Raw genomic sequence first — 27,901 nt, forward strand, 5'->3', positions numbered from 1 at the left:
CTTGGCTGGGTGGTGTACTTGGGCAAAATAGGAGTAGCTTAGGCAAATTATAAAAACATTTTCCTTTGGCCCGTTGGACTATGACCACAGAGATTGAAAAAAAGGTCAAAATAACATGTAGCAAACAGGGGTTTGGTGGTTGCAAGAAATCGCTGTTTCACACAGCATTTACTTTATGTTTGACCTGTGAACCAGAAATGTATTCATCATACATGTAATAATTCATACAAACACACACACACACACACACACACACACACACACCTGAGGATCATACATATGGTTTGGTAAATTAGATTTGTGGCCTCTAGGGGGCCTACAGTATGTCTAGAGTAGACTGTAGTCAATGTGCATTTCTCTGAATGATAATAATCCATTTGGGCATTTTACTGAAGTCAAGCTAACTGATGCTGTGAGGAACACTACCTCTGAGAAGAACATGAATCATACCAATATGCAGAAAATAATATCCAAATACTGTGCAATCATTTAAAGAAAATGCAATTCAGTGGTACAGGTATTACAGGTATTACATGGTATTACTGTCTGTTAGGCAACAGCCCTGCTCTGAGTGCACTCAAGCTAACCAAAGCAAAGTCATTCTGACCCAAAGGTCCTACAAGCAAGAACACCCACATTTATCACAAAAACACAGTAATATGACACTGGAATGACGTTACCATTTCTTAGGAAAGCGTCTCATAAACGTTGGGTTTCATGATGTCTCAATGACGATTATCTAGTTTGGCATTAACACTTTAACACTTTTCAACAAGATTTAATTCCATTTCTTTTCAATCTGTTAACAGAGAGGTAGGCATTAGTGGTGGGCCATTCGCAAACAAACTGATTCTTTAGAGCGAGTCGTTGATAAGAACGAAGACACAAAGATTCTCCTTTTTTCACTTCTCGGGTCATTCCTTTGGTCATTGTTCACAAGTCAGAGTCAGAGACACTGCAGAGCCATAGAGAGGGTCTATCGGTAGAGCTTTCTGATAGCCAATCATATGCTGTTGTCTTTGCCGAATTACAGCCGCGGCGATATCCTTTGCCACCACCACTCCCACTTGTGCCATATAACTTAATTGAATCCCTTTCATTAGACCTGACACTGACAAAATGTATTGACTCCTGGCCTGAAGGCTGGACTGTGGACCTCCCACGTGTAGACAAGCTGTTGTAGCTCTTCTCCCTAGGTTCCATAGGAGGCGTTCCACCATGGCATTCCTTAACCTGGTGCCAAGAGATGGATAACTTGGCCACAACCTCAGCAGTGCCCACCATCTGTCAGTGAGCCCAAAGGACACAGGTGTCTCATTCTTCCAGAACCCAATTCTAGAGCACTAATCCCTTGAATTGCTTGTTGGCTGGGCACGGACTCTTAATACAACACTCTAGGGCCTCCCGAGCCCTAGTCTAAGAGCAAGAGTCAGGTGGTCACTCTCAAACGGTAAGTCTACTTGACTTGTTTCACCAATTAATTCGTTTTAAGTGTGTGGGGATAGTCTCAGAGGCTTGCTTTGTATCTCAGAGGCTTAACTTTGTATGTAATGATCTTGAGACACTTCCCACCCTATCTTCCAAGAAGTGACTAATCACCTCAGTGTAGGCAGCAGTCTGAACCATAATTGGAGCCGTACAATCAACTAATATGTTTCCAAATCAGTAGCATTACATGTGCAGGGTGTGTGCAGTCAATAGAGCTATGAAGCCCTGGAGGGGGGTGGTGGCTTTGAAATTGGCCTGGTGTCAGAGGATGGATGTGGGGTGGCAGCATGAGTAAATGGCCATCACACAAGACAAGAAGTCATCAGTCACAGGAGGACAATGCTCCTGTCTCAGAGTCCTGGCCAATTTCACAACTCCCTTTGCCTACTTATGCAAGACATCAGCGAGAGAGGGGGAATCGATGAACGGAGGAGGGAGAGAGAGAGAGAGAGAGAGGAAGGGAGAGAAAGACAGGGGGGGAGAGAGAGTGATCTTGCCAAAAGACTGACAGCGTGCATTTCCAGAACAACCTTGCAATCTCTGTTAGCACTAATATTGAGCATTATGCAGAGAGGCTGATTCACTATAATGCCAACTTGTGTGTATGTGTATGTGTGTGTGTGTGTGTGTGTGTGTGTGTGTGTGTGTGTGTGTGTTGTGTGTGTGTGATTGGTAGTGTTCCAAGTCCCCTTTCTCAGGAATAACAAACCACTGCATGGCAACTGACACATGCTGAGACCACAGCGGTCGCCGTGGCAACCCTAATAGTATATCATATTCAAATATCCAAGCGTGAACTGACTTCACTTTTCCAGATAAACAAGTCGCACACTTTCCTTGAAACTAAAATAGAGGAGGTTTTTGATTTGTCCCCCTGTCAACAACTACCAATTGCTGATTTCTTCAACAATGACTGCAGACAGCCATTCTAAATAGTCATAGTTCAGAGGAGAAGCAGTGTGTGTGTGTGTGGAATGGGTAGCTGAGCTTAGAGCTTGTCCAAGGTCAGCTGAGATGGCGTTACGATATAAAGCTGTCAATCGATCTCCCTTTGGACACAGGCCGCAAGAATAACAATGCTTTTAATTTTATACTTCCCTCTATTTCACTGTCAGCACTCTGGAATCGGCCTTAGTGCTGGAAGGCGTCCTGAAACTTCCCTTGATCCATACAAAAAATAAGGGACTTAAGTCTCAAGTACCAAGGGAACACGGCAGCAATCAGAACGGCCCCAAAACACACATACACACACACACACAGAAAGAAAGAGAGAGAGAGAGTCAAAGTATGTGAAATTGATTCATGCCAGCAAACCATATGGGAAGACAATATACTCAAGCAATTGGATGAATCTCCCTGTTCTGATCTGCAATAGCAATGCAAGAAGCAGGACGGAGCTGCAGGAGCAGAGTAAATCCCTATCCCTCCCACCATGCTCAGCTCTGACCACTAGAATGGGGTGTGAGGGCACAGAGTGCGCCACAAATCCACTCTCCAAGGTGACGTCCGCACAGAGCCAGACAACCACTTTTAACCTGCATGGTGCCTTGGCAGGAGGATAATAATGGGGTGGGATGACCTCATTTCTAACACTGGACATCGACATGAGTGATAGATTCATGATTCTTTGGAATACCGGGAACATTTTGCTAATAGCACAAATACTGAAATATATGACTGAATACTGAAAATATCAATAAATATTCAAATATCAAAAAAATATTCAGAACTATATATATATATATATATACTATATAAATATTATTTGAGAAATCACAAAATTGGTCCCAAAGTAGGTACCATGGAAAATCTATATGTGATTCAGTCACAAGAGACGTAGCCTATGACGGGAGAAATTCTACCCATTGTTTTACCATTGTGAGTCTAGAAGAACAAATATCAATCCACTGCTTAATGTAGCATGTAGAAAAGAACCAGGTGTGAAGATATAACTGGCCTCTGTCTCTCATCATAAATCAACCCTTTAAAATGATACCGCACAGAATTATAGCACAGGATCTACTTCTCTTCTTCTACTCCTCTCTCTCTCTCTCTCACATGCTCATGTTGTCTGACATAGTTTGAAGTGACTGACTGATTGATTTAATTTACCCACAAACTCGTTTACGAGGCTGATTAATCCGGCTTAATCTCAACTTCTCCAATATGAGACCTACAGACTGCGACCACATATCAGTCACTGCTGAAGCCAACACTGATAACAGTACGATTCAAATCACTGTTCCCTTAAGAGGAGAAAAAAAGGAAAACATGTTTATTATTTATTTTTTTTGTTTTTACTCCGATTGAGTTCAGGCTTGTTTCTGGATAATGCACTGTAGTTGAGACTTGATAGAGAACAATGTCTTATCAAGAATCAGTGGATCAAAAACTGTTCCTAAAAATCTTACTGTAGCAGATGACGACTAAGACAAAATCCAAACAGCAGCTTCTAAAAAGCATTTTCCTGGAGTGGCCCTAAGCTCATCTCAGTCAACAGCAAAACAAGAGGCAAGAGTGAGAAAAGATAAAGACCCCCAAATATGGTTGCCATGGCATCTTTCAATTGCATCAGAGGATGAGGCGATACTTTGAAGGGGGGGGCTTTAATTGCGTCCGTCCCACGAGAGCCTTATGTCTAACGGGCTTAAAGATGTTGATCAGCTCAGCTCTGCTCTCTCTCTGCCCAGCCCGAGGGGCTTAAGTAGCCTGTGAGTCAATCATGGCGCGCTGCGCCGCGCCGCCTGAGCTTCATGTTTTTCCAGCGATTCGCCCTCTCTGATGCGTATCTGCATACCAGCGCTGATAATAGCCACTGGAGGTCATGGCCCCACGCATGTGTTTCCTGTACTCTCAACGTGGGGAACTTCAGGGGGCCAGAACCTGGCTGTGATCCAGATCAGATAGACGTTTCGAGAGCCTCAACCTCCCTGATAACCTCCTAACCTTTGACAAATACTGAAGCAGTGGGCCGTACAGGTACCGCTGGCCTGCGAGGGTTCACTGTCTCATGACTGAAAAGGAGCTAAAAGCACATAACTCGTTCTCATACACTATGTACACGATGTTAAGTTGGATATTGTTAAGCCTTGTTATGAATTAACAAGACAAAAAGCAACAGTTATGTAATCAGCAAGTTGGGCAGTTTGAGTTTAGGATTTGAAGAGTGTTAATAGGCTTACATAAGACCTAATTATACGGCTGATTCATACAGTCTTCATTAGCCCTTTGATAAACAGTAGGTGTTAGTCCACGGTCACATTGAAATTAACTGTTTTGAATGACATAATCAAGACACAGACAGAACAGGTGCTATCACTAGCCAAATACAATTGTCTCATTATTACGTCAACCCTTGGAAGTTATTGACCCTTAAAGGACAACTCTGGTCTAAGAATGACCTAGGGTCTATTTTTGGATGATAACTAATGTGGGCAATTCCATGCAAAACTGTCACGTCCATAACACCAACACAATGCCATGGTATGTTATGATGTGAGTGATGATTACTTGAAATTTGAGCATTCACTCTTCTTGGTTGTAGAACTTACATGAAAAACTTTTCACATAATCGTTTGAATCATACAAATACCATGGCATTTAGTTGCCGTTATGGACGTGACAGTATTGCGTGGAATTGCCCATGTAAACATTTGTTGGAGACCAAAATGACGGTAACTGAGTGTTTTCAGTAAGATTGGAATAAAGCCTGGGTGTCAGCCCAACTTAGCCCCGCCCACAACATTTGAGGTGAGGAAGTTTGGTCAGGATTTGTTCGGTTGTGGAGAAACTATAGAGCTGGTAAGTCCCGCCCATCCGCTAAACCCCCAGTGGACCTCTAGATTGAAAAATCGTCAATGCAAGTGAATGTGAGAATATAATTATTTTCTGGTCCCGTTTTATTTGTGCCATGAAAGTGAACATATGTCGTCTGTGAATTTTTAATATAATTTTTCATGTTACGAGTTTGACAGTATATTATATGATTCTTCGGCTATCAGTTGTGGAAAAGACATAACGAGAAAGACTACATGTCGCCTGTGACGTGAGCTAACGTTAATCGCTAACATTAGCTGAGATGCTAGTTTTTGTAACGGCAGGAATAAACACACATGGTAACAAAAATATTTGAAACATGTCTAGCTTCACTCAACACATTAACACTATGATACAGTGTGATTGTAAAGTTGTATGGTTCACTGTGTTCAAAGTCGATCTTAATAACCCTCTACATCTCGACCAACTGATGGTTGTTATGGGAAACTAGTGATCTGTCGTCTAGCGGAAAGTTGTAGTCCACAAAGTGCTCTCACACAAAGTTTAACCGCATCAAACTTCTACCCGCTCAATTGTAGCATTCTTTACACGAAAATTTATATTAAAAATTCACAGACAACATATGTTCACATTCATGGCCAAATTCAAACGGGACCAGAAAATAATTATTTTCTCACATTCACTTGCATTAACGATTTTTCAATCTAGAGGTCCAGCGGGGATAGCGGAAAGGGCGGGACTTACCAGCTCTATGCCCGAACCAGAGCTGTTTGGACCAATCAAATTTGGCTTTGTACGATGATGGACAGATGAGCAACAGTGCCTCGTCTATCACGTCATCTGAGCAGGCTTAGGTTGATTTTGTTTGCAACAAAAACGCTGTGGCTAGAAGCTAGACAGATAGCTTCTAAGACCCCGTTCACACATAGGAAAAATGCATGTATTTCCATATGTGGAAAAACTCCGGTTTCACTTTGATCAAGGGAAAACAGACCAGAAAGCTAGTGGATGGTGAGGTGATGTTTGCTGTATGTGACAAAAATTATTTTAGCTTAGAAACCGCTTCACATCACTTCAAGCAACTTTAAGGCATTTGTGGAGAAGAAGAATGGTTCGGGGGTTCTTCCTACAGCTCACGGTAAGCTATTTCGCTGCTCTGATTGGTTAGGTCTATCCATTTGATTGCAGAGGCATTTTCCCCACGGTTGAGACACGCCCCATAATCATGTCCCAATGGACCAGTATCAGTCTCAAATTCTGACTATAATTGATGTCAGGCTAACTGGAATATGGTATTACAATGGAATAGCATATAGCTATAACCTGGGGGCAAGCTTGCATAGTCAAAGTAAATTGCTACTTTGTTTTAGTCACTGACCAGGCTCAAAATATCATTACACTTGTGTGATACTGCAAAGAGGGTCCCTGCAGACAAACCAAAGTAGCTTTAACTTTGAAAGTGTACTTTGACGTAGCGAACGTGCCCCCAAGGCTATCATCATGCTATTTCATTATTTCACTCAAAACTACTCTGATTGACGTTGTTTTGATCCCCAACGAATGTTGGCATTCATTATCATTGCTGTCTTTTACTAAAAACTACATGAGCGTTAGCTTGTTAGCATAAGCATTTAGCCCTATCAACAGGCCCCTAGTACACGTATAGTGAGTGTGCTGCGCTAATGCTAAGTCACAGGACTGTCTGCAGCACTAGTAGAGCCAATTACAACTGCTGCTGCGTCACTCACCGCGTTGCACACTGCCAGGTCATCAATCAATGCCACAGCCCCATGGCCCTCACAACGGCACACTGACACACGGCCCATTAAAAATACATTAGACTTCTCAGCATGCCTCTCACCCCCCAGCGGGTGAGTTTTAGGGGGGCTAGCGATGGTGGGTGGAGCATCATCATTCCTCCTTTCCCTATCGTCCTCGTGTGGCACCAGGGACTCTGATAGGAGCTAGGGGCGTATTTTTAAACACTGATGCCCCCAACGTCACCACGGCGCACCAACTTTAGCTCAACGTGTCAGCATGAGCACACACAGCTCGGGGACAAATCACACGAGGCGTTAAATCCCAATTAGTGCATAAACACAGTGATGTGTCAAGTCTTATGGCACTGGCTCCGAAAAATAAAAATGGAAGTGTGGGCTGATGACACACAGCGCACAGCGTGGGTGGCGGTGCTCACGATGGTGATGGGGGCCGTGGCAACATCATAGAATAAGCGATGGGAGTTTGAGAGCCACCTCTGACCTCGGCCGTGATTGTGTGGGTTGACCACAGGGACGACTCAGGCCAGCTTACTCACTCCAAACAAAAGAGTGCAAGGGAGAGAAAGCAGCAGAGCAGCACACTGCTCCTGAATGGGCCTCTTACTCACCTCACCACAATGAGCCCACACATTCCAACTTGGTGCAGCCCACCTGCAAATGCGGCCTGGGGGGAGCACAATGGATACACACACACACACACACACATCTTGATCTGTGTGTTTAACACTGCGCCATGAGACATGTGCAATGTTTTGGCGCTCTTATCAGTGATATTAAATTGAAATTGATCTGCCCCCTGTTTGTCCACTGTTATCAATTCACTGACCAAGCTTCTTGGCATATCACAAGAATTATCCCCGAAACAAAACAAAAGTTTATGTACACATGGCTCTGCCGACAACATAAGTGATCCACTCATGGTAGATTACATATAGATTTACCTCAACCTGGGATCCGCCAGCAAATTCAATTTTATGAGTTAAGACTGACTTCAGTTAATTTAATGACTTCAGTGTCATCTGATAAAAACCAAACCTGGCACAGCCTGGCAGACACAGGCGTTGGGTGGATGGCGGTGGGATGTAGGGCATCAAGCGGATGGATCCCCGTACACAGACAGAGCTTTCGGAGGGTTGACTGGGCACAAGCGGAGGTGACACGCTGATGTGAACCGGCAAACAAACTGACTAACTGTCAGACACACTGCTGCTCCACTGACAGCAGGAGTGGGCGACTATGCTGAGGACACTACGCTATCTGACAGGGGGAGAGAGAGAGAGAGAGAGAGAGAGAGAGAGAGAGCGAGCATCTCAAAAGCTGATGTGAGCTTATGTTAGGTACAAACACCGTCACACAAATGCCCACACACATCCACCCACACACAAACTATTAACACGATTCACAGCATAAAACACCCACACTAACGCTGTTTGCAAGGATGAAGGAGCCTTAGGAGTTAGTGAGAGATGAAGTGAGTGGCAAAGTAATGCAAGCCACAATATTTAATGCCATTACCATCCCTGTCATTCTCATTTCCAGTCTTTGTGACCTAACTAAACACTCTCTTCCCAACTACAATGACATGTTGCACTTCATAACCGTAGCTCATAACATCATAAGAAGACCCTGTTGGGTTGAAAACTACTCTGCTGAACTTCATAACGTCAACAGCCATGTACTACAGTTTCTTAAAGGAAAAGGCTTTTTTTTTTTTATATAGTGAGAGTCCAAACCAAAACCCAGTCCATTGTGATCTCTGTGTTAAGTAAAACCCACTCAGGGTCCAGGTATTGCCTTTCAGCGGTACAATCTCATAAAGGTGATTGCCGGTACATAATCAAGACTTTCTATTGCAAATGTAGAGACTCCTAGTAAATGTAGAGACAATTGCACTGATGGCTGTTTGCTAAGCCTGTCACAGTCATGCTCTGCTCACAAATGCCAAGCAATCCCCTGAAACTAGCCAGATGGTTTTCAAAAGCCTGAAATGTTTTCTGCGACACAACAGTGTTCCAAAAAAAAAGAAAGAAAGTCTGCATCTCAGACAGATTGACTACCCCGGCATAGCCCGAGGGAGCCCCGCAGAGGGAGCATGGCCCCTCGAGGGACGCCCGGCGATGCTGGAAAAGGTCACGGTTACCGCATCAAAGGCCGTCCCTCCAGGGAGGCTGTGGCTCCCGCCCCCGAGGCTGCACACAACAGCACGACCTCCGCACCGCTACCACAGCCGCTCACTGACAGCTCGCCTCCGCCGGTAAATCTCCTCATCCCACTCGTGTCATTATCACAGGCCTGATGTTTCCAGGGCAAGCACTTCCACGCAGAGGAGGAAATGCTTTCATTGAGACATGTAGTCTGTACGCAAGACGGTGCAGAGGCACACTGATAGTAAATAATGTCAATGAAACATAGAAATAGGATAGGATGGAATCAGGAGAATGTGGAGAAAGACTTGACGTTCTCCCCGTACGGCACAGTCAACAACATGGGTTTCGCTGCACCCCTACAAGTGTCGGAGCAGCAGGGCAGTGTGTATTAATCACACCGGAATCAGAGGTGAGCGCTTCGGCTGACAGCTGCTGGAGCAGCCAGAGACAGAGGGATGATGAAATTGGTGGATAAAACGCAAGATGAAAGAGGAGAGGGGACGAGGTTTGTCCAAAATAACCTACCTGTTTTAGGCACATTCAGTATTACAGTCATTTGTACGGTGCTGCTGGTTACCGTTTCTGGTTCAATAAATCAATGCTTGTTTGTGCAACACCCAGCAGGCCCCAACTGAGTTGATGATGTCCCAACACTGTGGTCATACAGCCATTGCTGTTGTTGCTGTTCTTAATGCATCGCTATTTTAAGTAACCTGAGTAAAGTCCCCCAGGACTGTTGTATTGATTAAAAGCTGTTCAGTGAGTGTGGACTACGACTATTGATTGAACATTTGGTCTGGTCTGTGTACACTACCACCTCCACACAGATACCATCGCTGTCTTTCCATCTCCTAGAAGCTAGCCATTACCAGGTGTGACAGGGCTGCATACCCTTGCAGTGACATATTGATTATTGAACATGATGTTAGAGGGAGATCCTGATGCTAGTGATGAGATCCGTTTAGCCACTTAGCCTTTAACCCGATAGAGGTTCAATGGCATTCACGTTTGAGGCCCCGATACACTCTGCTCAATGAGGTGCTTGATCAGAGCACTAGATGCACTGGGCACTAGTCGGTCAGCATTATCAGTCTCTGCAGAGATGCTTAGCATATCGAATGAGCCCAGAGGGACTAACACAAAATCTACAGTATGTGGACAATTGAAGCCAGGCTCTATAGTCAAGATTTCCCCAAGCCCAAGAAAGCTACAGTCACGCTCAGTGTTCACATTAACTTGGAGCATTTCCCTTTGAAGTCATTTTATAGCAATGTGTTCAGAGAATATGTTAGCGGGATAAGGGTTTAACTGCATCTCTAGTGATGGGGTGATTTTAGGTTGCAGTTCTGACTCTGAGTGTTGTGTGGGGTGGAGCAGAGTGCGCCCCCAGTGATGTCGGCTCGGCGGTGTTGTTTATCAGTTGTTTTCAAAGCTCAGAAGAGTCCTCCCGCCCTGTGGATGGAGAGGGTGGAGACCTCGGGGCTGGCAGAGGATCTAAAGCGCTGCTAAAACGCTGCTTTGAGCCGGAAAAGCCAAGACTCTCCCCCCCATACAGGCAACACAGCCCCCCTCGCCTCTCTCCTCCAGCCAATCACCACGCCCGCCAACGCCACTAACGACACAAAAAACAGCTCTTCACATCCACTTTTATCCAAGCCATAATGTGGAGATTGCTCCCTCATCTTCATTTTTTGCCTCTTTCGGTGAATGATGTCTTCTCTTTTCCCCATTCCAAGTATTTAATATTCACTATAAAGTGAGCAGAGAGCTCCTTCTAACTTACTGCTCAAAGATGAGAGTTTCATAGAAAGCTCAGTTTTACATATGAAATTATGCTAATGCAACCTCTTCTCCAGATTTGTCGAGTGAAGTAGCTTCCTGAATGTCATGATGGAATCCTCCTATCACAAATAAGGTGAGGCAGTGTGGGACATGGGCTTTCATCATCAGCAAGCATATCAGTAGCTCAGATACATTTAATCAAAGAGGCGTTCACACAAGTGCATTGATCCTTTAGAAAGATTAGAAAATAATTTTATTTTTCCTGTGTCCTACCAGACATTCAATAACAAGCAAGATAAGCACAAGCTCAATTTCAGAATGTCCCTTGAGCTAGGGAAAGCTATAAGGTTGCAATTAATTTGCATTCTTTTTGATACATTAAATAATAATTTCAAATTTCAAGGAACATCTTATGCAATGTGCAAATTGGATCGAAGTGATTTGGCAAGACCTGAAATTACTTCATCATGACAAAAGACTCCAATTTATACCTTGACACCAAAGGCATTTTCTAGCAGCATTTCAGGTGCTGTGTAATGCTTTTTAGTTTTCATTTGGCTCTTCTGCAGCACATGAATGAAATGTATGAATGGAAGGCAAATTGTGGAAATGAATGGAAGGCAAATTGTGGAATCATTGAATCATCACCAATTTCACCTTCAAATCTCTTTTTATTTTCTCCCTTTCAATATCTTACATGAAAAGTATTGATGGGTCCCGGAAATACACTGAGCCTATTTACAGTCTTGTCCTCAAAGTATACTCACACCATTGAACAGAAAAATAGCTAAAGTGCTAAAGTGATCCGTTCCTTAGGCAATGACCTTCTCTGAACATGGTCAAGACTGTGTGCCGCCCAGCTTCCCACCATCCCTTGCAGTCTGTACACACTGCACGGGGTTGGGTCAACAAGAATGTCCCTTTCGAATAACACCTCCACATTCCGACTAACCTTTCTGCTGGCTGGTTTAGCTGAGCAGAACTAGGAAATATTTTTAGTGGCTGATGTAACATGGAGATGGATGGGCCCAGAGGATGCTGGGTAAATGGAGACAAACAGCAGGGCAGGCCATGGCAGAGCATGACACAGCAGTGGAGCTCGACCGGCGTGGGAGCTGTCAGCAGCCATCCATCCTGGCATTTCCCAGCAGGCATCACACACACACACACACACACACACACAAACACACAAACACACAAACAATCTACTGTCTCCTGACACACTGTCATAGAGTTGGTCAAGACCTTGATAAGGTTGTAAACACTAAAAACACAATTTTTCATGTCAGTATTCAGCTATAAAATAGAATGGTTTATAATTCTTGTCTTGGTGTTGGCCGAACATAATCTGGATGAAATTTAATTATTGAAAATGACATGTTATCAAGAATGCTCGGGCCCATAAAAACTGCAACGACACAAATCAACACTTGTACTGGCATAACATGATCATATACAGGCTCCATGGAGAAGTAAGGCACTTCTAGAGTTTTTAAACATTAGAGGCATTTAAACATCATCTGTTCATTGAAAAGAAACATGCACCCCTCATCTCAATCTACATCGAACTGCTAGGACACCGAACAACCAGACATAACACAGTATCAAGGCCATTGCCATAACAAATAACGGCCTTAAAGAGCCACTGAGGTCTCCCATCGAGCCTCCCTGATCCAGTGGCCCTGCTCTGAAGGAGTAATGAACCTTATGAGTTGATAATCCAGCGGTAAGAACAGCTTCTGAGTAATCATTGTGCAGGGCTGTTGTGGGATTGTAAACCCACAGGGAAGATTTGCACAGATTCGCTAGCTTTATGAATGATTAATATCACATGTTTATGGATCACATGTGTTTGAAAAAAGGGGGGAACGTGTCATTTTCAATGCCCACAGGCCTTTGTCAGCAACATTAATAAATGTAGCCAATCATCCGTGGTCCCAGGACTGCTTCTGGCTTGGAGGATATTGCAAACTGAAACTGTCTCTTCTTGTCTTTGAGACAATTGTGTCTGTTCTTGGACACACTTTTAACAGCACCCCCAACCATATGAGATCAACTTGTTTATGAAACAATATTAGAGAAAAACAGCTATTGAAACATTCTGTAGTCTTATGGTAAAATAAAAAGTAATTTTGAGAGGTTATGCAATTCTGTTTGTCTGTTCCTTTCCCAATCACTTTTAAGAATTAAATAAAATAAATGTAATTTAAATACAAAATAAGAAAATAAGCTATAATAGAACCAGCAACGCAGCATAGCTGTGGCTACATGCTCTGAATCCACCCCTGAGCTTTGAGTTCCTGCCGCCAGTCTGGAACCACAAACAGGAATCACCAGCTCACTGGAGGATGGTTCATTCTCTCATTAGGTAACCACAGTCTCGTCTGCCACCGCAAGACTTGACTGAACCAGTCTTTAGACTGTATGGGACGCACCAAGACCACAAGGACGCAAAAGAATAAAAATGAATAAAAAGCTTTTAAAAAGGGCTGGTCTGTAAAATGTTCCTCTATTGAATGATGAATCTTTCATTTTCATTTATTGCTGTGATATTTCTTTGCAGCTTCATTCTTAAGGAAGTAATCTGAAAAAATAAACCCTTGGTGTGCACGGCCTTCATGGCTAGAAAGTAATGCATTCACTGTGCTGAAGTAAGAGAGCTTTGAATTGTCAATGTCTAGCACAAGGTTTTCAATATATGTAAAAATGGCTTCTTTTACTTGTCTCATATTGTTTTTGAAAATTACATTACTTTTGAAAATGACATACTGTATTTGTGTTATATGATGAGAATCAGAATATAAAGATGACAATATTTACATTAAAACAGTCCATTTCATACCACAGCGCACCTGTAAATAGACACTGAAGTCACACATGCTGATCTCCAGGGCAATGTAGCTATGCTTTGTTCTCTGTTTATGACTAGGTTGAACGCTATGTTCTGGACAGGAACAAGCCTCTCTTGAAAGCCCAGGAATTCCGCAGTGGGATAGCTATGTTGATGTCAAACTATGCAACACACACATACACATTCACACAAACACTGTCAGATGAACAAAAGACTGCAAAGAGCCAAGCGCTAACTTTCCAGTGTTGATCTGTGTAGTCGATTTATCACACTAGCTCATGGCCACTCACAATCATCCACTGGTGGGATAAGTGCAGGAAAGTGCGTAATTCACACACATGCTTGAGGCTAATTTTACTCTCTGACTTGGACTTCTGTCACATGGACAATGGCAGGAACGGTAGCACACGAGGAAGGATGTGAGGAAGGGTACGTGTGCATTGTGCATGGCTTCCTTCATCACTGAGAATGCAAGAGAAGAGGAATACAGATGGTATAGGCAGAGAAAGAGAGAGAGATTTTTTCAGAGTGGCGGTGGGGTTTAAAAATGTTTATTGATGGACTAACAAAAGAGAAAAAAGAGAGGGAAAAAAACTGAGATAGATGTGGGAATTTCTGGGAAATGTGTTGCCTTTAACTTATACTCAGAAATGAGTGCCTGTTATTAGGTATGAAAAAGGCACAATAGAGGCTTCATTGAAGTGTGTGACATGGACCTAGTCAGTGGCATCTTTGTTCCAGCCAGCCACCATCACTGATATTGAGCATACTCAGTCAGGACCACGAGCAGTACCGCCCAGCACTTATTCACTTCTTGGCCACTGCCATGATGTTTTGAAGCATCATCAGCTGTATCAGACTGGGTGCGTTTGCTGGGGACATGACTCATCATAAATATACTCATTCAGCACAGACAGGAGCGTAGACCTGGGCCATCATCTGCTAGGAATTGAGTTGTTGTTTGGGCCTCAGGGTGGTTATGTTTGAATGAGGCTCCCCATGTGCCTGAGACCACTTTCTTTCTAACTCAAAAATAAGAGCGGGACGACACGTCTAGACAGTGTGTGTCTCTGAGTCTCTCTGTGGTAAACAAAGACGTACCACATGTGTACATATCTGACAGTCACAAAAACATCCTACAGCAACAACATCAATTTGTCCTATCCTTTTCCGAGGTTTGTTTCCTAATTTGAATCTGAGGTATGTTGGCTGCCAGTCTTTGGCAAGGCAGACACATTGAAGTGGTCTCGTTTTGACATTACGAAGACAAGCAAGGAAAGGAACACACTAAGAGAGAAAAGTGAGGAGAGAAAGAGTCCAGAACACTATCCTTGTTTGAACTTCCCTCAAAATAATCCAGCTGAGAACGGCAACCATTTTGGGTCTTTCCCCCCTCTTTTTGTGATGAGGAAATAGTGCCTCAGAGCTGTTTGGTCCTCATTAGTTCCATCATAGCTGGGTCTGGTGAGTGTTTAGTCAGCAGCTATTTATCAGCAGCGTGCCTGAAATGCTTCAGGATCCTAAGGAGCCTCGTAACAGCAGACTGAACATATTGCACAGAAGTTCTGCCTTTTTAACATGCATATGTAAAAAATGTAAAATTTAAATCAGGTTTCTATGCCAAGTATACTGGCGTATACAAGGAATTTAGTCTCTGCATTTATCCCATCTTGAATTTCTCCTTTGGGATCAATAAAGTATCTATCTATCTATCTATCTATCTATCCGTGAATTAGTGACACAGTGAACACACAGTGAGGTGAAACACACACTAACCTGCAGCAGTGAGCTGCCTTGCTACAGCGGCGCTCGGGGAGCAGAGTGTCTTTCTCAAGGGCACTTCAGCCGTTCCTACTGGTTGGAGATTGAGTAGGTGATCGAACTGGCAACCCTTCGGTTACAAGCCCGAAGCCCTAACCAGTAGGCCATGGCTGCCGCCTCTCATCATATCTCATCTTACATGGAGACTGTCCTTACAACTTTGGCAGCAAGACAAACAAACGTCCTCAGCAGGAGCAGCAGCAGCAGCACAGTAGCACAGGGACAATTTTGATGAGGATGATTCATATAACATTTCTTTGATTGACTCATGGTGATGATTCTTGATGATTCATATGGGGATCAATAAAGTATGTATCTATCTATCTATATAACATTTCTTTGATTGACTCATGGTGATGAATCGTGATAATGACGTTTATGATCATGATATTTTATTATTGAAGTAGATTAGCTTTAAGCTGATACACATTGCTAAACGATTTTTTGTAAGGAATAGCCTACATGCTGCTGCAACGTAGCCACTGCAAATATGAACAGGTAACACATGGTGCTGTTGCACTGGGGAGGTAGAACAGGAGGTAGACAGAGCCATGACGCAGCTGAGGCAGATTCAGACAGGTGATGCTGGGGAGCTGAGTGAAAGTGAGAACATTGAGTAGCCTGGTACAGCTACTCAACACATACCTTGTACAAGGTTTCATTACTGAACCATAACTAGACATTTCCCTGTGTGTTGTACAGTGAGAGCTATGGATGAAAATGCAATATAAAACATAAATCATTACTTTTTTTGTCTTTATACTGACATTCACATCTATATTGCCTCACAGCCACCATATAACAAAAAAGTGCCCTTGTGCAAAGTCAGTAACAATAGGAAACAACTCTTTTTTTGTGTAAAGAACGTCTGCAACATCATATTTTAAAGAGACAAATGTCACAGTCTTCTGCTGTTATCAGAGTGTGGGGACAGACTAGAGTCAAAGAAGCAGACTTCCTCTGCTATCTTCAAGGGGCTCCTCTCTTGAGACTGCATTCCTCTATAATAGGATTTATGCTTTTATGTTTTTTAAGTATTTAACCCTGAGCTGGCAGCATGCACAAATTGCATTGATCTAGAGTATATAGAGTGGTAGTGCCAGTCTATTTTTAGGTCCCAGCCTCAAGTCAGTGTTTGATGTTTAACACACTGCTTTTGTTGTCTTTAATCTCACCAGTGAACGGTGGTCTTGAGAGTCAACTGAGTGGTCAACATTTACCTGCCCTTCTGCTGGAAAATGAGCAAGAGTGACCGGCTAAAGACCCTCCACTAACATCAAAGTGGTCTGTTGTGTGCAGAACAAAGCCTGGCTCAGACGCATGAAGTGGTTCCTGTCTTTGCACAGGCCCTGTGTTCTTAAGGGGCTTTGCCAAGGATTAGAGTCAAATCCACGGCATCCATCAAACGCCCCCAACAGATGCTTATCGGAGAAATAATGAAGCAATCAACGCTAGCGCTCAGTGCGCTAATTACAGCGCGCGCTAGCCCAGGTCACCTGGGACGGCGAGTGTTGCAATGTGGGCAGGTTCTGGACGAGGGGCGGAGTGTACGGGCAGGTGGGGGGTGGGGATGTTTAACAGGCTACCGCCAACAGATGTTTCATTTTCACCAAGACGGAGTAGTGCCGGCCAGGTCGCACCATCAGTCACTGGTGAATAAATGAATGAGTAAACAGCACAAGCAAGAGAGAGAGAGAAGAGAGAGAGGAGAGAGAGAAAGAGAGAGAGAGAGAGAGCAAGAGTGGAGTGCAGTGCATCACTAGCTGCGGTGACACGTGAGCCTCGACTCGTCCGGCATCATGAGTAATCACGCTGCCACTCAGGGCGCTTTATGAATATGGATGACCGCCGAGGACAGGCTTTGATAGCCACACAGCATGCTGGAGTCATTACTGGGAGGTTGGGTTGCGTTGTGTCCACACGGTACGATTGGGATCAAGCCTACCGACACGATTAAAAGCTAACAAAATATAGTGTCAGTATGAGACGATCAGTGCAACCATTTGACCAATTAACAGTGCAAGACATATAGTGAAACAGATTGCAGTTCTATTTCACCATGTATTAAATTCAATACCCACAAGCTTGTATAAGTCTCAGTGGGACTGGTTAGTGGTCAGTGGGATGTTGTCGAAATATGCAAAGACAAGGTATGGGTGATTTTTCACAGAAAGAGTGTGTAAAGTAGATGAGATGCTTGGGTGTGAGGTCTTTGGCTACGATTTAACTTCCTTTAGAAGGCCCTGAAAGTATATAATAGCATAGTGATTTAAGGGTCTAGAACCTGAACGGTGCGTGGATTAGAGTCTGTGACAAAATGAGAGGGAGGGAAGTAAAAAACATCCAATAAAAAAGTCTGCGAGACAGAATGAATATCAATGGCATTTCCCTCTGTTTATGACTGGGACAGTTAAATGCCAAACACCTCACCCTGGGGAAAGTCAAGAATGGGAGGGTGACAGGAACAGAATTAGCAAGTTCCATGCTCTCTCTCCTCTACTGTCTTGCTCAATTTCATCCTTTTCAACACCACAATGGGGTGGTGGAATGATCAGCAGGGGCTATTATTAGCGGAAGAGAGAAAGATGGGCAGATCCCAAGGGGAGAAGGGAGAGGAGGAGAGAGGGGAAGAGAGCGTTGAGCCAAGCCACGCTAACATTGATTCAGGGGTTGCTGTGGTGACAGCTTCCTGAGGATATGACTACAGCATGGTAAAGCACAGCAGAGCTATGAGAGAGACAGCCAGAACACAGGGAGTGACTCACTACACACACACACACACACACACACACAATTTTAATGTACCTTACACCTCTGTTTCATAAACATTCAAACTTGTCCTACAGACTTTCATTTCGACATCATTTACTGTGTCATTCAGTGTGAACTAAGACCAACATTTTTGCTGTCCATCCCAGAAATAGATGGCTCATAAATCAACAGCATCTGCGCTGATTTTACTGGCTTGGAAAGAGCCTGTCCTGTAACTGCTTTTGGCCAATTTGCATGCCTCTCAGTGAATAAGCCCCAAAAATGCCTAGTCATCTCTTTCCAGTTTGGCTTGTACGGAGAGAAAAGCTTAGCTGAGTGAATAGGGCGATTTCATTTACCTCCGGCTGTTGTCCAAAATACCATATATTATGTAGCACGGACACCTGGGCAATCTTGGCCAGGATCTATTACTAGACCGGCAGGAGTGAGGAAATCATTCTCTCAAACACCAAGATTCATAACTCAACCTGCACCAGGTGACATTGATGAAGGTACCAATGACGAAGACGAGGATTGTGTATCGAGGGGGGGTTGTGCTGAAAGCACCTGTAGCTGCCTTCATCTGAACAACACGGGGTGAAACTACCTCAAGGATGTGCACTGTTGTTAAACAGCTTGATCGTCACCTTTCTCTGAGAGGCTGGGTCAAACCAGCTGGGTCAAATCCATTTTTCAAGCATCCTCATTTCATAATGTGAAATGAGAAGCAGCCACAGCGCCATAGCGCCATATCAGTTGCAGTCGATATTATGCATGCAGAGAGACTCAGCTGTCTTCATTCAAACCGTATGGTGTGACAGCACTTGTGTATGAAAGATGGCATGGCAGTGGGGATCACCGCTGGTGTTGAGCAATGCATATGAGCAGGCTAGCTCTGAATGGGGTGTCTAACTGTGACAAAAGACAATATAGAAATTCATAAGGGACGATACAAAATCTATAGTACTAGTCAGTTCAGAGACACTCTGAAAGGCTGAGGTACACTAATACTCCAGTGCTTTGGTGCTGAGGCTCGTGACAGGTTGGGGTGTCATAACGTGGACTACAAATTTAATGCTGAGGGAAAGTGTGTTTTGTAATGGCAGCTATGTGAATCTATCATCTTTTCATTCCAAGATTCAGGATGTACCAACTGAATTATTGTCTGTTCCCACAAGCCTGTCACTATTCTTTGCTGCGTTTGATTTTGTCCACTCCTGGTTTCTCTAAAAGCAATCTGTCACCGTCTCCATGGTGATGTGGCTGGTGGAAACACCCCCCCACACACACACACACACACACACACACACACTAACAAACAAACAAACAAAAACACAAGCGCACAAAAGTACAAACCCAGAGTTACAGCACTGCTCCACAGAGTGTTCTCTTTGCTACTTTTTCTTGCTCCATGTGGGAGCTTTATTCATTAGTGTCAGCAGCCCTGTGTATGGGAATTAATTTGCCAGCCCGACGCCTCTCTCCATCTTATTCAAAATTAATGTCGTCTCAGATTACCCGACAGCTCTACTCTCTCCCCGAGGGGGCTGGGATCTCTCCAGGCAAGTAGTGTGAGGTAGGAAAGAGACATACAAAGGGAGAGCGAATAGGGTGAAAGTAGAGAAAGTGTGGCAGAGGAAAATCACAGACACCGCTCCTCTAACTGGCATATATGCATGACAAAACTGCAACACTTAACACCTCTGATATTAACATGCAGAAGTTGAACGCGCCCGCACCACCGGGAGATGAGACAGGCAGCGTGCTAAAGGCAGCTAATTTTGTGATTAAGGTGCGAGCTGTCTCGCCACATTTTTTAAAAAAAGCACAAGGAGAGATGTGCATGACTTGCGCTGAGGCGTCGGACGCCAGAAGCGTTTTTTTGAATTCGGAGGGGCTTTCATCTTTTTGTCGGGCTCCCTCGCCTCACCTGGAGTCAACCCTGCAGTGACAGTCCGTCTGGCTGGCCGCCGGGGCCACTTGGGTAATGGCAGCGCGTCGCGGGCAGGCAAATCAATCAGATAATCGCACAGCCATGAAATGAGTCGAGAGTAGCGCACAGAAAGAAAGGGCAAGGAAAGAAAGAAAGAAAGAAAGAAAGAGGTATGAGAGAGAGAGACACTACATGTGTGTGAGAAAGAGAAAGAGAGAAAAAAAGAGAGAGAGAAGTACAACACCTGAGAAGAGTGCAGCTATGTACTGAGGGAAAGCAGTCAGTTTGCTGGCCATAAAGTCAGCAAGACAGTAGGTGAGATACAAGACCACTGGAACTGTTGTAGTGTTAGGATGTGTCAAGACCTATTATTCAAGAGACTGAAAAACCAAGAGAAGACTCTTGTGTGACATCAAGACGTAAACAAGTACATTTACAAATCAGTTTGAAAAGAACATAAAATAGGCTGTTAAGAGTAATATGTTATTGTGCCATTAGGGAATGGCCTGTATGAAGAGAGAGGAAAAGTAGAGCAGTCCTAGGAATCGTTACTAACCAAGAAGAGGAGGATACCAAGACAACATCCATCATGGTATGAGGACTATCAAGAGAGAAAACTCTACTTCAGTTCTCATCAGAGATGCTTTCATTTTTCAATATAAGTCACATCAGGAAGTGCCAAACATGTTTCCAATGTGCAATACATCATCATAGTCATCACTATTGGGATAGTGAGGTTATAGCTGATGCACACAAGCTTCAGACCATCATGCCTCCTTGAAATCCACCAAATAACAATCTGAGTTGTAATTCCTTTAGGTCCCTTAGTATCCCAAATCCCTTTGAATTAACATTCCACAGAGAATGTTTCTGGTCTCCCCTATGGACTTGGTGTTGGACTAGTCTTTTACTTTTTGAGGGATTCTGCCTCTGAACTTTTACATTTTCTTCCTTTTGTCTGGCCCGAGGGCAGTCTGTGTGAACCAAGGCTCCTCTGGATGGAAGGAAGGAAGCGTAAGATTTTCCTCTTGATTCAGATTTAGAACTGTATGGCCTGGTTGTCAAACAGATAAAAGAATGAGTGACAGCTTTTGTTGGACTCAATCTTTGCTGTCTTTTTGTGTGCTGAATGTTTCTACTGGTTGATATCTGGCTTTGAATCTTCTTGATAACATATCTTCTGTCCTGCTACTACATAAGTTTGGTACAGGCAGAAAAATGGTAAGACTTAGCAAACCTAACACATATATTTAGCCAAGATCATGGCAAAGCAAAGACCATCCAACACCAAACTGTCCGAATAGCTTCTTCTGTGCAACCCACAACAGCTCCCAGAACAGAAACCCACTGATAAGCCTGCAGGGATCAAACATTGCTTTCATAATATAGAGAGCTAAAGCTGGACTTAAAGTCAAGCACAAGTGTCGCAAGATGTGGATAATAACCTTGACTCCCCATTCAAAGTGTGCCTTTCTCATCTTTTCTCTCTCTAGAGAACCCGGCGTCTTTTGCAACTGCCATCAACCCCCGTGGCAGCCATCCTCCTTCAGCTCCTCTGCAGGAACATAATTAAGTTTGAGCCGTAAGTCACTTGCCACATCACCTGAATGGAAGATGTGGTTATGTAATAATAACATTATTGTATCAGGGGTTAGGCAACAATAATGGCGTCAAATCCCAAACATGAGGTCCTGTTCTCTGTGCTGCTGCCGCTTTCTGGACCACGTCCACTTATACACTGGAACGACTGGGTTCCCTTCTGACTAATTCCTCTTGTTCTTAAAGAGATGAGGTGGGATTCGACAGTATGAAACAAAGGGACCAAGCACACAGCCTGGCCTTAAGACAAACCTTGGTTACGCAAGCCAGGCATGAGCTGTGAAACTGCAAGTAGGTTGCAGTGAAGGTAACTACACAAATAGGCTGTCCACCCCCACCACTGGCACAATACCACCTCACCCATTCAAAAGAGTGTGACGTGATGGAAGTGGCAAACTAAGGTCACACAACTGTCTTGTCTGTGTTGGGTCAGTTGCCATGGAAACTATCTATGACTAGGTGTTCATTCAGGTTTTTTTGATGTTATTAAAATCTGTGTTGATGAAAAAGCCAAAGGCACTACTAGAAAGGATGGCTGACAACCTAGATTAAATTTAGTTTGAGATTCACCGCCTTCTGTGCATGCATAAGTGTGCGGTGACATGCAAAGCTTCTGTGTTATAGATCAAGAGTCCTGCCTTGTTAAGTCATTACTGATCCTCCCAGGCCTTCCACGTCTTTCTTGCATCTTGTTCCGCTCAATTACAGAGCCCTAATAAAGAGATGGCACCTGCCAGGAACAAGAAGACCCCCACCCTATGACCCTCTCTCCCAGCCACATCCCCGAGCAAAGACCCCCACCCTACCCTCACCTTCTCCCCCAGTCACATGACACAGAGGGAAGGTCGAGCCAGGAGCATGGGGGTGGACTGCACCCCCCCATCGCCCTCTGTTACCCTAACCCGACTGGCTAATCCTATTAGACTATTGCATCTGCGCAACAGAACCAAAAAGTGCTGATTGATCTAAAGCAAAGGCTCCATCCACCCACACCCACTTTGCGTGTTATTTTTTTACCCTCAAATCTGTTGTTTTCTCTTATTTTGATTTAGAGATTTTAGTCCAAAACACACAAGGATTACAGGAAATGAATAGAATACAGAATATCCAAAAAGCTTCTCGACATCAGCAAGAGGACCTGCTTCCATGTTTTAACCAGCATTTGTCAGACCAAAGCTTTTATTAGCGCATAAGTTGAGTTCAACAGATGGAATTGCCCACATATTTTGAGTAGAGATGTCCACACACAAGTCAGTGATTATGTTTCAGGTTTATCAGTAATTTTTCTCAGAATATTGAAAATATTGCCTATTCTCCAACACTTGAATAAGTGGTAATTTTCATTTCTTCACAGTTCACAACCCATTCCATTAGACCGATATGAAAAATGATTAAATTGTCAAGGGCACTTGATTTATTCCAGAATATCAATTATCTTTGAAAGCATTATAGTATTCAACACTGACAGAAACAAAAGACATTAATGATCATCCGGCCAAATCAATTGCCGCATACAAAGCTTGAAGGCATTAAAATACTTAGTTATGGTCAGAGTTAAATCCACATGGGCTAATATTTCAAAATAGACTGTGAGCTGAATTCAACATAAATGACATGTATAGGACTCTAATGGCTCTTCTGGTAAGGAGAGAGGACAATGAATAGTATATGTGAGGGGTGGGGGGTGAGAGGAGGGCTGGGGGGTTTCTCGTCAGGAGGCAGGATTGAGAGAGAGCAGGGTGGCATGGCTGCAGAAGAGGAATTCCAGGAATTCCCCCAGTAAACGCTTCATGCTTGAGCAGCGCTGGCCATACCCATACGGCCGGCCCTTATCTCCCCGCGGTCATCGGCACCTCTAATCACGCCAATGACTGCTTATCCGCTCACACTGTTCACATACCCCTCGGTGGCTTTCCCCACAAACAGCAGGATACCTGTGTGAGTGTGTGTGTTTGTGTGTGTGTGTGTGTGTTTGTGTGATTTTTACAGCACGTTCACAACTACCTCCACCTCCACCACACACAGGCACACATTTTGCCACACACAAACAAGTGGAATAGGCATTCTAAAGAGACCATCAAACAAACCAGACTGAAGCTCTGCCACTCTCCTGTGGGACAGAGTTGGAACCGAAAGGACCAGAAACGGCTGCAGCTGACAGTGGTCAGTGCCCAGTACAGTACGAGGGCTCTAGACACAAAGCGCCCAACAACCGCTGCATAGAACATATGAAGCCATGGAGCAGACCTCCGGCAACTGGGTGCATTGGTAACACTGTCAGGCATTCACAATGAACAGGAAATAGGAAAAATACCCCTCAAATCTGTCTTCCTTTCTGGTAGCATTACAGCGTGTTTATTCGAGGGGCTGTTCTCACCACTTCTGCAGTTGGAGGTGTTATCGCCCTCCAGAATACATGCTGCACAGCCATGCTCCTTACAGGAATGCCGAATTCCTCATACCATCCAGTACCACTCACTGCTCAGGCCAGGGGAGCAGGCCAGTAGGGAAATGTTGTTTACTGAGCCCCAATCACCGTTCCTACAGATTCACAGTTTTATAGTCAGTAGGAAAAGCCCCTCTCAGAGCCCCACCCATTTATACTGATAGGGAAAGCCCATTGTCCCACATTTTCCATGAACATTCCTGATAAGGTTGTCATAGGATCTTTTCCGGAGATTGTTTTCATCACTGGAAGGCAGAGATTTCCAGATGCCTTTTTGTTTTGCTTGTTTGAAAGGCGCACAAGATGTCTAATTTCTGTGTTTTTGTACTTCCTGATAAGACCAGGGAATACACTGGTTGTGGTCACCATGACAATTCATCCTATGTTGACTGTGGTGACTAATGTTTTGAGGGCAAAAGACTGTGACAAAGGGCAGACTATATGTCTTCCTTAGGGTCTGTCTCCTATCACACACACACAATACGTTCCGAGGGAAGGGTGAAGACTGGAGCCTGCACAGCCATAAGTCATGAAGAGGGAATGGTTAGTGTCCTCTATGTGCCACTCAAACATTTAGCTCTCCACAAATCTGAACCACATGAAAGAATTCCAGGACAGGCGGCCGACAGCATCACGGCACAGGTGGATGGTTTTTCCAGAGCTTTCTGCGGAGCACACCAGCGCCTCCCCTTTAAAGGAAGTATTTTATTTGTGGCCCCAGAGAAATAAGCTATCCCATCCCAATTTTCTCTGACACCACCCTGTCGGGGCTATCCACAGGAAGCTAAACCCTCAAATCCCACATGGTTAGTGAAGCTTACCTAAACGGGTCCCTCAGGAAAAGAGCTATTAGGAGGAGGACTGACATGTGTAGTCACAGGTTATTACACAGCATGGGCTGTTTTGAGGAGGGGGCTAGTGAGAGGTTTGCAATGCCCTTTGACCCGAGTGTATCAAGTGCTCCTCTCACATCTTCAATCCTCAGCGCCCCCCTTCCATGACATGTTAAGTCAACCAACTCTGAGGAGGCTGTCAGCTACAGATGTCCCCCCTTGACCCACACCAGAACAGCACTCCCCCAACCCTGCCAGTGAGTTATATAGACCAGTGGAGGAACTGTCTTTGCAACAAAAGTGCATTGAGGAGGAAGCACTGTGTGGCATTCCACTGACAATGGACCCAGTCTAAGATCGCTTTTTTATGAACAAACACGTTCAAGTGTCCACTGCATAAATCAAGATTAGTTTGTTTTGTTTTTTTCAAAAGACCCTTTCTAAACCCATTTCTGGAGTTTTCATTCTTAACTCGAAACGAAATGATATTTAGTTTGTAGGAAAAGTGGATTCTATTTTGATCTTGTATGTCAACATTTTGTTTTTAATTTCAGAGAAAATTTATAAAATGTCTATATGTCATAAAAGCCTTCCATAATGAGACATAAATTAAACTATACCACATTCATTTACTGCAGGGAAATCACAGAGACTTAAAATAGCCTATGAGTGAGTGTGAAAGTTGGCACATGGCACAACGAAAACCTTGGGCATGATCTGGCATCAAAATGTCATCTAATCCAGGACAACAACAATGCTATTGAGAATAGCATATCAAGTTAGGTATACCATAGGTTTAACTAATTCTGAAAAAGGCAAATGACATTGAACATACATATTCCATCAAACTTTGTGGTTGGATGATTAGCTATAAGCCAATTATGTTAGGCCAAAATAACTCCAGAGGTCAGTGTTGCAAAATAACATTTGGCCAACGACCAAACTAACGAACTACAAACTGATCAACAAAACGACAAAGAACGGTATTACCACGATTCCGACTCTGGCCCCTGGGCGGGCCACACAAGTCCGATGGTCAGTCGACATTCCGTGAAAGGTCAGTATCTCATTCTTTTCCATTTCTCTTTCTCTATCTCTCTCTCAGAGGGGGGAAAACGAGAGTCGTATGAGTCAATCGATAAATCACATTCAAACCACGCTGATAAACTATAACTTTAGTTGATGCTGCATAACCCACAGCCCCGTCATTTTAAAAGCGTTATAGAAAGCATAATTGTTGAAATCTCAAAGGATACCTTAACAACTAGCTTTCAATCCGAACACGATTCTCTCACATCGCCTACAAACCCGGCTCCTAAACGAATAGGCGAGATGTTCCCACGAGACTATTCATTGATAGCAAGGCGACGACCCATACTGCAATATTAGACAGAAAGTGTGTTCTTAATAACAATGCGATAACGATTTGTGCTTAAACACACGAAAGCGGAATACACTGAACATTTTTTTTATTAAGCATGGTCCCCAAGTGCGCAGGGTTAAACCTGGTAACGAAAACGATCTTACATCTCCACAATATCCGAGAAAAAAATCTATCCAACGAAAGCAGTTTATGTCAACCAAGAAGGCGGCAGGTGAATGCGACCACTTACCTATCCACAGAGGAACTCCGTTACTTCACGGATTCGCGCGTATGGATTCCAGGAAGGCGCTGTGTCACCATTCGAAGTCACATAGGCAATGTGAATGTGCACATGTTGCCTGCTCGGTATCACGGCGTCACATGAGTGCTGTGGTCAGTGCGCTGTTGTACTGTTGTTCCCCCCTGTACAGCTCCAAGCTCAGCGCTCCCCCCTGGGGAGTCACTCAGTAATTCAAGTCAAACACAATGGGGGAGAGAGAGGGAGGGGATTAAACTGGTGGTAGGGGCAAGAGGAGGGGGCCAGTCCTACACCACCCGGAGAACCCGGGACTACCGACCCCACCGGCTGTAAGGGTTGGTTATTCGCCTGGATAACCACGCAGAAGCGGCAACAGGCGCGTAGAGAAGGCAATCATTCTAATGACCGGAAGCCAAGAATTCTTAGGTAAAGACCACTACGTTCTTTTTGGTCACTCTTGTACTACAAGACTTTAGTGGAGGCAGTACGACCACGGAATTTTAATGAGGACATATTGCTGCAACAGCAGGCATGCCTCTTTTTTGGAGCTCGCTGAGATTAGAAGCTTGGTTTACAAGAGCTCCTGCGGATTAGCATTAATTGTCCTGTTAAGAAAACTGGCCGGCCTGAAGGTCAGTAAATGAAAGGAGATAACTGATCTCAGACATGACAGCCATTTATAATTTCATAAAGTCCAATGTGGATTTGTTCTCTCAATCAGTTATATTCCATTGTGACTGGACAGTAGGCCTTTTTTATATTAATTTTCTTACTTAGAAACATGAACACAGTTACACAGACACAAAACAACTCTTGCCTGATATGAGGTAATCAGAGTATGAAAACAAAACGTTGCTGCAGTGTGTTCTCAAATGAGAATAGGGGTATTGTGTCAAGTACTTTGACGTTGACTTTGACTTTGATTAACGTTTCTGTTAGGCCTACATGCCCAAACTCCAAACAAACCAAGTAGTCCAGGCCTAAAATATTCATAGTCATCGACATGCACCCTCTTCTCTTAATTCTATTTCCGCAGAAACACAATGGCATTGTGGAATGTTTTGAGCAGA

The 27,901-nt window shown here is 44.0% G+C and overlaps 1 protein-coding gene across 1 annotated transcript in view; it reads right to left on the bottom strand.

The window, feature by feature from the left end:
- The window catches only part of tmem108 (transmembrane protein 108), a 43,348-nt gene extending 16,251 nt beyond the window's left edge, over positions 1–27,097 (bottom strand). Inside the window, exon 1 of the mRNA XM_048265636.1 lies at positions 26,823–27,097. The gene's annotated coding sequence lies outside the window, so the exon portion shown is untranslated. The remainder of the gene's footprint in view (positions 1–26,822) is intronic.
- Positions 27,098–27,901: the final 804 nt, after the last annotated feature.

The sequence above is a fragment of the Alosa alosa genome, chromosome 16 (genome assembly GCF_017589495.1).
Source record: "Alosa alosa isolate M-15738 ecotype Scorff River chromosome 16, AALO_Geno_1.1, whole genome shotgun sequence".
Classification (NCBI taxonomy): domain Eukaryota; kingdom Metazoa; phylum Chordata; class Actinopteri; order Clupeiformes; family Clupeidae; genus Alosa; species Alosa alosa.